The 11,427-nt window shown below is 36.6% G+C and overlaps 1 long non-coding RNA gene across 1 annotated transcript; it reads right to left on the bottom strand.

Moving 5' to 3' along the window:
- Positions 1 to 1,154: 1,154 nt before the first annotated feature.
- Positions 1,155 to 5,456, bottom strand: LOC111609985. The gene is made up of 4 exons (XR_002753433.1): positions 5,416 to 5,456; positions 2,580 to 2,827; positions 2,401 to 2,508; positions 1,155 to 1,233 (listed from the first exon to the last, which is right to left on the bottom strand). It is a non-coding gene; the product is annotated as an uncharacterized LOC111609985 (long non-coding RNA).
- Positions 5,457 to 11,427: the final 5,971 nt, after the last annotated feature.

Genomic DNA, 11,427 nt, shown 5'->3' on the forward strand with positions numbered 1-11,427 from the left:
AATGAGCACAACATATAAAATCCAGCATGCTTGCTTTATTTTGCAAGCTCCCCTTTCAGAAAGCAGCTCTGTTACCACGCTGAAATATCAAAGTGTCTTCTGATCTAATTTAACCTGGGTGAAGGAGGAGATGCAGCTGCTGATTTTTCAGACTGCACACCCAACTCCTCCAACTGTTTCTCCTCGGCTTGCTTTTTTCTAATTGTGTTATATAAGAAGCGAACTGCAGTCCTTTGGAAGTCTGGGAGTCTAAGACATTGCTCTTTTTGAGGTGGGATTGCACAAGTTTCAGCTAAGTGAGTAGAAACTTCCTGAGTTGCACTAATCAGTGGGTCAGCTCACCATTTTGCCTCTGACAGTACAAATTATATTTTGTGAAGGTATTCATTCTAAAAAATAAATCATCCTTTTTACTTCCAGCGTTGGCTAAAATGTATTGACTTGCTCATTGGAGTTATACCTTCATTTCACTGGTATGATTTGAATATAGATGACAAGAGTATCAAAATAAAAATGACAGCTAGGGTTATTTGTGAGACTAGTTTGTCACATTTTATGACATTACAACCACAAACTTGAATGTATTTTATGTAACACAGAACAAAGCGTTGACTTACGGGAGGTAAATACAAATGCTTTCTAAATACAACTGGACCTGGAATCTGGACTGACATCAGAAGAAAAGAACATGCAAAAGAGCTTGAGAACTATAACAAACACTGAACCATTAGGAATTGAACAAAAGTTAAATAAAATGATGAGACACCATGGAGTGGCTAACTTTTGTTAAACTGGAATAAGGAGAAATGCTGCCTGTAAAAACAAAATTGAGCCCCCTACTGGATAGTTGATGCATGTCTTTAAATTACTTAATCTCATGCTACACAGTGCAAAAGCTCTGTTTGCATTGAAGAAGACTGGAGTGGCAAAAGAGGCGGCAGACTTGTACGTGTTATTTTATGTATTCAGCTAAGAAATATTTTACAACTTGGACTCTCATAGGCTGTATTTAAGTAAAATTTTCAAAGAGGATCAGGGTTGCCTTCATGCTGCAAACATTCTAGGAAGTCTGAATTCATTTTGATTGTTATGGTAAATTTAAATCAAAACTACTTAGGAAACTGGACATTTTTAAAAAGAAAATGTACCTTCTAGTCACTTCTTGTTTCCTTTAAAGAATCTCAGCGTTCCCATTTGGCATCAAACCCTGCAGTGGCTGACTGCTGCCTGTCTCTGAAAAAAACAACAAAACAAAACTAATTCAGAGCAGTTAAACATAATTACTGATTGCTTCACAGGAGCTATTGTCTAAAACACACAAACATCCACACTTCTTTGCAGAGATTATGGTTTAGAAGATTTCATCTGAGGTTCCTGCCAAAGATTTTCTGAGTATTTCTGTGACAGATTTAATTAACTGCTTCATTTTTTAGCCACATTCTACACTGTCATTGGCTGGAGTCTCCATTATCTCTGCCTATTTGCTCCAGCCAAGAACACCCTCCCCACGTACAACACAGAAAAAGAAAAACACAAGTGAAATACAGACAAAAAGGCACAACAATGAGGATCAAAAATACCAGCATTCATTCCTACTATGTTATGAGACATGATTGAGAAAGATTATTTTGATACAGGTTTTATAATTGCCAGCAGAGAGAAAGAAAATAGTTTTATTGTTAGTTTTGTCCCATCATTATCCCTTTAATCTTATTGTGACCTCAAAAAGTCATCATTTCCACCCGGAGGTGGTTTGCCCTTCAGGTTGAGAACAATAAATCACTAAAATGTTGAAAAGAGTTTTCAATTCTTCTATGAAAACAATGTCCAAATATCTTCCCCCTGCAGTACAGATGGAACAGCACGCTAAAGCCCTGCTGCTGGAATCTAAAAACGATCAAAAACCCAGTGGCGATGTCTCTTTTCATTGGAGAATGTCTGGGGGGGGATATGCATCAGAGAAAGTGACTGTTGTGTAGGTGCAAGAGGAGGTGCACAGCATACAAACCTATCAATGGAGGAAAAAACCTCCATTTTGAAATACAAAACAAATTCAGAAAAGTTTGGCTTTTTATCTTAAAGGTGATAAACTAAAAGAGACATGTGAGTTACTGGTTTGTTTATTTTCTAATTAGAAATTTTTGGTTGCCACCATCATTTCCCATCTCTGAGGAAAGGAAAGCACCAGTCCTCATCACATCAACCTGTCTAAAATATGCTCATTAAAAAAGTGGCGCGCACCCCCCCCCCCCCACACACAGTGCTGCCTCTGCCTCCATCTGAGGGGAAGAAGACGAAGAAAAGTTACATCTGCAGAAGACAGTGATGAAGAGATCCAGCCAGCCGGAGCTCTGAAATGTTAACATGCTGAGCAAACAGAGCAGCAGCAGAATCGCTCACCTTCTGCATGAAGCTGCTCTGTTTGGGTTGGACCCAGCCTGCAGCAGGATACCTGTTGCACTGCCGGACCGAGAACCGGGCCTGGGGATCCAGTCTGCAGAACCAAGCCTGCAGAACAAGAAGCAGGCAATGGTAAAGCTAAAGAGTTAAAAATGAACAGGAATTATTTGGATAATTACCTTTGTCACGCCCCATTCATAGGCGATGACAAAGATGGGAGACAGACGAGCGGATCCACAGACACAATAATTTATTTTATCCAAAATATGCGCTGGGAGAACTGCTCAGCCATTCCGAGAGAGGCGCGGACCAATGCTGCTTGTCCCGGTCTGATCCGGAGGCCAACCAAGCAGCCCCAGTGACTGACAGGACGTCAGTATTTATCAGCCACCCGGTGCGTTCAATTAACAGACCATCTACCTGCCTCCTGAAAAGAACAAAGAAAACAAATAATGGACTAGAGACACCTACTGGATAGGAGGGGATCGTCACACCTTCAGAATTGACTGCTTGTACTTTTTTTCCCCACTATTGGCTACGCATTGAAATTTGTCATGTATGTTGTTATTCATGGGTTTTTTAAATCTCTTCCATCAACCTGCTAGGGGACGACAGATGACAATTAACCTCTTTGGCTAAATCTGGTACATTTACGTGATGTATTCATGTTGATTAATATACTGTACATGTCCAAGCAACAGAGGTCGGACAGTTTGTCAGGGAATGTTTTAATTCACCGATATATGGTTTAGCTGATTTCGTTTATGAGCATTTTACTTTGTTTTATGCCAGTAGGTTACATAAAATTTCCTCATAACTTTCTAAATGTCCGGTTTTCTTAAACGTCAATGCCAGAAAGCTACATGCGGCTACAGGCTATAAAAAGCTTTCTCGATTAACAGATTTCGATATCAAATATAATTTTGGGGTAAAAATTGTTTCAGGTCAGTTTACAAGCATGAGTATAGCAAAAATAAATTACATTAATGTCATCTGTTGAAATATGTCTGGTATTTCTGCCATGGATTTGTCTAAAAATGTGTTTGATGCCAGGGAAAAAAATCTAATACAAACATTATTTCCCACAGCTACAAGTGAAACTAGGGGAAACTGTGATAAATTATTATTGTGTAAACCCAAGAGATGGGAATAAATGAGCAAAAACCCTGAAATTGAAGTTGGACACTGACTGGGCAGTGCGATTTCTGTCGGTTGACCTTGATGTGAAAATGTCTCTATTATGATCCTCCTTCTGGTGCAAAAATCTGTTGGTGGTCTTGGAGCAAGTTTATCTAAAGAATGCAGAAGACAAAAATGGCTCTTTTTTCAGCAGGTGGCGAATGCTTCTGTTAGTGCAAGATAATGCTGGATTTTCCAGGCCAACAAAAAAACCTTCCATCTTTTTCTTTGAAATGAGCAAATTATAATGGTTTTAAAAAACCACGTTGTCCTCTGTTGCTTTCTGATTGCCTAAATATTTCCCGCTTTTGTGTATGGCATTTGTAAATGCATATGTGAGAGAATTGAAGTCAAATCTTTGGATTAGAAAATTATTTTAATAATGTAAATGAGCGTAATGAGTAATATAATGTAAACATTCCTGCACATAGTATGAAGAGACAGCGCTGGCCACCGCTGCTTTCCTCTGGCAGAATGTGATTCCTGCTAATGTGATTTTTTGCCTCTCGTTTTTCTCAGCTGATTGCTTCAGGACATATATGTTGGGATTCTTCTCAAGTCCCATTTTATCCATCTCTTTTAAATCACTTGCTTCCAGCAGTGACAACATAAATACTACTGTGTGAAAATAAAGCCCACTATTTGTTTGTGAAATACTCAATACTTAAGTAGTAGCCTGTTTTGTGCATTTGTAGTAAAATTCAAGAATGACTGAGCCAATGATGGGAAGCATTTATAATATATAACGTGCTTAATGGCCTCTTAACCTGTAATTGTATGTGCATTTGCAGTATCCAAAATAAAGAAGCTGTATAAACATCTTCTAAACCAGTGGCCAATAAAACTACATGTAAAAATAAGCTCTTATGACTTTATGATTAACAAACAAATAATTTGGATCTGTAAACTTATTTTATGCACACACTCTTACTGGTGATCTTTTGAAGTGTTTTTATTATCAATGCATTAAATTCTCATAGTTTGTAAGCATCCTTAAGAGTCTCATCTCATCATCACCACTGTATAATCAGCAAACATGGATTTCCAGCTCATACACCAGCTGAGCCCTTTATAATAATGCACTACACATCAACAGAACAATAGCTAGTGCTTCCAGCAGTGGATTTTTCATTGGGATATTTCATACCTGCATTATGTGATCTACAAATTACAATGAATCATAAAGCATAACTTTATCGTAAGCATTTGTTAAATAGCTATGTAATCATATAATATAATCATATGTTATGTCCTGTCCTTCCCTCATGATCAGCCAGAACATTTTGATCACTGACGACACTTTGTCTCGAATCGATTCTTTATTCTTTTCTGGTTTCTGGTTAATTTAAAACCGTTTGACCTCTGCAGGAAAGTACTTTTCTCGGCTTTAATTTTGTGGATAGTTTTGAGCCAAACTTCCCTTTCTTCTTTTTAATGTTTTATTAAAGATTGTTGCTGATCGGTTTATTGCATTGCCTTTTCTGGTACAACGTTAAGGAGGTTTTACATTACTTTATATTATACTGCCTTCGCCATATGAAATGCAACTAAACAACACAGCTAAACTCTTCCTGAATACCAAGACTCTGAGGAAAGTTGACCTTTTGTCCAAGGAAATATGAAACTAAAACACACAAAAGAGGACACATCACTTTACATTCTTTTCATAAACATGTACATATAAGTTTAGTGTAACTAAATAAATACTGTCCCAAATTAATTAGCGAAGTAGTGCAAACTTAGAATAAACATTCAAAAATATTTAACATCAATCTCAACAAACTAGAAATTCTGTAAAAAATAATGATGTACAATAATATATTAAATATAACCCACCCACAATGCTTCGACAGAGCAAAGATTTAAACAGATGGGATCTAACTCTCAGCCTGACTTCCTGGCCGAAGTCACATGACATGCAGCTGGGCTGCACCTCTCAAAGGGAAAGCCCCCACACATAGACACACCCACAAAAATCCCCCAACAACACATATTTATTAGTGTGCTTGCTATTTGTCAGCCATTTTCTTTTAAGACAATCTGGGGAGTACTTCAGTAGTCTGTTGTTGGAACACCTCTATTTTCTTTCAGCATTTTAACAAAGCTGACAAAATGATACAAACATTGATCAGTCTTGTTATAATAGTGAAAGTGTAGATTTCTTTTTGATAAAGTTACTGTGAGTTCTGTTGAAAATATATTGTCAAGCAAAAATAAACAAGCAGGAAACAGAGTTCTCTTAGGGAACCTTCTTGTAAATAAAATCTGTTTCTTGTGGAGTTTCTTAAGGTCAGGTCCATTATTTTCTACTTTGATTAAAAAATTCAACGGCTGTTATTTATGCAGATAACTCCATGACATAAATAATTCAGGTTGTGAAGAACTCTCAAATATCTTAAATCATGAGGCTGATGATGTGAAGCTGTAAATAACTACTAACCCATAGAAACACGTTTAAATTAAACATTCAATGTTTTGCTCAATAGCACAGAACTGAGACCATCTTTGGGCTCCAATGCACCCGAAGCATAAGGTACATACCTGTTCTTATTGTCTGTACAGTTCATCCAATACTGTGAAAGATCTCAATATGATTTCAGACAGTGTGAATTTGGTTACTTGCAAGTTTCATGCAGCTGAAACAACCCAGCAAACCCATTTTGATTTTATAAAAAATAGTTATTGACAGTTAGTTGTGCTATAGCAATGTTGGCTATATTCTTTGTTTGATGAGCAATGCTGCAGAAAAATACATTCATGAGTTGTCTCATGAATGTTATGACTTAAATGCACACCCTTAGCTGCAGTGTATCTTTTACATGTGAGATAATTGCAGCAAAAATAAAACAAGAAATATTAACAATTTCAAAATAAGATTTTGAGCGTACTATAAAACAAGGTGTTTATCTAACCAGATTACCATTATACAGAATACTCAGATTGTTCCCATATTTTGCCTTCGTTCAAGCTGCAGCATAATTTGTATAGAATTAAAAGTCTCTTGCATTACTGTTTAATGGCCCTGAACCAAATTAAACATTTAAAAGGCTCCACCATCAAAGTGATGTAAAGGGAAATAAATATTAATGAATGAACCATCACTTGGTTCAAAGAGCTAGAAGCTGAAGAAATTAAAAAGGGCCCATCTAAGGAGGAATTCTCACGGTAGTGTGTTAAAGGATCACATTTTTCATGTGACTGCATGTAAACCAATGTATGGGTTCTGCTGTGAGGCAAATACAATAAACAGCCTCTGTTTACCTCTGATGCTGAGATTATTGCAAGTACTAGATCACAAAAACATTTGTATATATGTTGGAAAAAAAAATCCCAAACTTTTGGAAGTGAAATTTGAATAGATCATATTTTAGAACAGCGATTAAAGATTTTAATGTTAGCACTGAAATTACAAAATTACATTTATTTCCTGTGAGTCAAACTGGAGAACTTCATTACACTAAAACTTTTTAAAATGCTACCAAAAGAGCCCATTTCTAATTCCTGCAGAATAATACGGTAGTTTGTAAGCATCTGATTGGTGACTTACAGTCTGTGTAGTTTGATAAAGCAAACATTTTATGTAAAACAATAAATATGCTAAAACTATGTCTTTGTCTAGATTTAATTTTATCTCACAGGAAACTAGAGTTTTACTTAAAAATGTTCAAACTCTCACTGTCTGTATAGGCAACTACACAAAGAGGTTGTTGTATTAATCAGTATATATTTTTGCAAGTTGTTCTGGTTGCAACTTTAGGAATTAAGTGTGAAAAAGATGTTCAGAAGATCCAAAGAAAAACTAAAGTCTTTGTGCCATCACGTGACACTTTTCCAGTGCGCTTTTATCCGGATATAGCTTTGTTTGAATATCTGAACCGGGAAAATGTTTAACATCAAAAATTATAAGCTGGGATGGATATGACAACTGAGTCAGGAACACCGCGTGTGAACCCACATCAAACCGCGTGGATCATTCATAAATATAGCTAGTTTAGAATGTATTTTTTCCTCCATCCAGAGAATTGTCATCATTGTCTGTGCCCTCAGGATCTCTGATCTCTGATCCCTGTGATAAGGTAATGGTGAATAGGCCGGATTATTTTTCATCTTCAAAATTCTTCAGCATTTGTGGCAGCCCAGGGAGGTGTAGGCAAAATGGGCTACTCATCATGGTAGAATGACAAGTGTGTGGGTGTAAACTTGACCAAAAGAGCTGAGAAAGTGAAGACTAATGACTCATTTTTTTTCTTCCTTGAGGCAAAAAGTTACATGTTTATGAGTGAGGATTCCATGTTGCCCACTGGCAGAAATAGTGATGTCCTCAGTAATGCAGTATTGTATTGTAATGACCCTGTGTCTGCATGCCACAGTTTGACATTATTATTATAGTTGGAGAACTATAAACTTAAACCAGACCAGTTTTTAAAACAAATCATGAAGATACAGTATATATATAAAGATAACTGTCAAATCAGTGAAACCCTTTTTAAGACTTAAAAGATTAAATTAAGACTAAGAAAGACAAAATGTGTGATTTTTCATTTTCTGAGCCATACAAGACAAGACACAATTTAGAGATCATCACTAAACCTCAAATATTTTTTTATGTTTGCTGTAATTGCGAGCAATTGGATACAAGGACTGGTTTAAAATCCACTTGTACTGTGGAAAATTACATTACATTTTCTCATCATGAGCAAATATCTCCATGTTTGGTTTCTTGACAAAACCATTCCTAAGATTGATTTTTTGAGAATGTCTCATCATTATTTTCTCCCTGTTTGTTTTCCTACCAGAACTTGAAAATATCTGCCAACTATCTGGCGAGCAAGTTTCAGCTCCCAGTCTATGTGCTTGCATTCTAAATAGTCCATAACTTTAACTACTTCACCCGTCTGTCTCCAAGGCCCCAGAAAAGTAGCAGAAGAAATGCTGTGCTGTTCTAAAAGAAGCATCCAGGGAGTATTTGTGTTTGACGGAACGCTCTGCTGCCATTTAATTAAGGCTTACATGACGAGGTTTCAAGATGAACTGCACTCATTTAGTTTGAGCACAGAGTCTCTAGTGTGGGCTTGTATAACTTGGTTTCAGACAGTGTGTTTATATTTTTAGATTGTATTTGTGTTTTGCTTTCAGTCAGTATTGAAATAGCGGTTTCTGTGAGCTTTTTTGATGAACACATCATCTTATTTAACTTATCAATCTTACAGAATTTCTTTTACTTGCATAACAAATGGAAAAAATAAAATATGGCAAAATGATACTCTGTGGGATAGATGCACAGTGCAAAAAATGAAATAACAATGTGTTTTTGATGCCATTATCTGGCACCACTATTAAACTCACCATAAAAAGAGGAAAGAAAAGCTCGGTAAGATCTGCCATCTCTTAGAATATTAAACTGCATATGAGCCCATTTGAATGAATAATTCAAAGAGATGAAATGAAGCATGCGCAGGCTGCTAAAATGCATGGATTTTTTTTGCATAGCTTTGAGGCTGTTACCACTGTGAGTAGGGGTGGTTGCACTGCCTCATTCGCCATGATCGATAGTGAATTTTCTAATTTGATTCTGTGCTCCCTCTGATAAAAATGAGTTTACACCACAATGAAGATCTGTTTGAAAGCAAAAAAAAAAAGAAAGTAGCTTCCTGGCTGACAGTCAAGAATTAATAAGGCATAAGGGAAAACATGCCCTTAGAACATTGTGAATATCTGTATTACATGGCACACAAATGTGTCAGGACATTGTGATTTCTGTGCAGGGCAATAATTACTGAAGTTTGCCATCAACCAGTTATTATTGGACTTTGCAAAAAGTATTGAGAACCCTCTATACTCTGTCACATTACAACCAGAAATTTCAGTGTGTTATTTGGGTATTTCATGTGAACTCAAACAAAAAGCAGAGCACAATCCTGAGCAGAAGGAAAGGATAAATCATTTTAAAATAGCTTTTACAAATGAAAGCCTGAAAACCACGGTGTCCATTTGTACTCAGCCCATCTTTCTGTCAACATTTTGTAAAACTACCTACAAACTGAAACGGCTTTTTGAGCGAGTTACTCCCAGCTTTCGCTCATTTTTCTTTGCAAATTTGCTCAAGATCTCTCAGACTGGTTGAAGTGTCTTGATCAGCAATTTTCAAGTTTTGCCACAGATTCAAATATGTATTTCTGACATTGACTGGAAGACTGAAACGCCTGAAAACATTAATCTAAGCAATTTTATTGTAGCTCCAGGTTTGTGTTTTGGCTTGTTGTCTTATTGAAACATTAACCTCTTTTCCAACTATCTGAGATTTATTAGGAGCAGAAAAAAATATGAAAAGACACGTGATCTTCTCCAGCAGAATGCTCTGCCTCACTCTGCCTGGATTTGGCAGCTAAGAAGGTGGAACTATAGATGAGGGTGTTTAGAAATGCGGGAACATATAGAATCTCATGATTGAAATTGAACAATATTGCCACCTGCTCAGTATGTGTGCCAGAGGGCAAAAAGAGCGGGAAAGCAGTGTGGAAAAGTACAGGTTCTCGGGATTGAAATGTAACAATATTGCCACCTATACAAAAAAATAATACAATAAACTGTGTCATAGAAACAAGTGGCATCTCCAGAATAAATGCAATCTTTCTGCCATGTCAAGAAGAAAAATTCACTCAATTCGTGGTGAGTGGCAAGTTGTTCCTTCAGGCAAAATATATTTCAAAAATCATGCTTAAGATTCAGTTAAGCTGTTTATATTGAGGGTTTAGATAAGCCAGGTCATTATGACCTGGAGGACCCAGAGTGTATACTGAATATGAGGAACGCAGCAGGGTTAAGGCATTCTGTTCACTGCTATGGGGAAGCCGACTGACAATGAAACCAATATTATATTCTCTCAGTTGTCTCAAAAAGGTTTGCATGGTTGTGTCAAACACAAAATAAGATTGCAAAGATGTCAAAATCATAATCCATTCATTTTCCAACAATGATTCAACCTGTTTCAGCTGAAGCAAGGCACAGCATCTGCCACTGGTCCTCTACCTGTGACAGGACTAGAAACAAACAAAACACAAAACAACAAAACTGTGTACCAAAATGTCATGCATATACAGTATATATTTTTAAACCTGTTAGAAAACTGGAATACACAGTTTGTGGAAGAAACTTTTCAAATTCCAACCAAGACTCAAACCAGACCTGTTGTTTCAGTAACCTGACAGTGCTGAATTTAACATTACAGAGAAGTTAGTAAAAAAAGCCTTCCTTCAAGAGTGCATTTTTACTATTTAAGTATTTTCAGAAATCAGTCTTGTTGCACAAAATTTGAAGATTTGAGCCATTGCTGCATTAAGATTGTGTTGTAGAAGTCAGTTTGGTTGCTAAAAACTGAAAACTATTGTCTTCGAACTCAGTTTGGTGCTACATAGGCAAATGAAAGTCAAAAGTGACTCAATCAAGCTGGACTAAGACAAAGTAGAAAGCTGTACAGCAGACAGACAAATCTAATTTGTTTCTTTTTATCTTTTGTTTGGAAACCTCGTCTCCTCTGGGCCAAGAGAAGATGAATCATCTGGCTTCTTTGGGGGGGCAATTTCAAAGTGAGCATTCATGATGGTAATGCCTTTTACTGAAAGTCCTAAAAAATGTGAATAGTATAAAAAAGCTTTTGGAGCAAAATATACCATAAATACAAGAAATCATTTATTCTGCAAGATTAAAAATACCCCCCAAAAAACCCCTTCTGGCCTGACTACACTACAGTTTAGTAATATTTCTTACTGAGTGCTAAATTGATCTGCCTTTATTTATGACCCTACATGTATGGAAATAGGGGAGATGTAAAGTACTGATGCTTAGTAA

This window comes from Xiphophorus maculatus, chromosome 11 (genome assembly GCF_002775205.1).
Source record: "Xiphophorus maculatus strain JP 163 A chromosome 11, X_maculatus-5.0-male, whole genome shotgun sequence".
NCBI classification, from domain to species: Eukaryota; Metazoa; Chordata; class Actinopteri; order Cyprinodontiformes; family Poeciliidae; genus Xiphophorus; species Xiphophorus maculatus.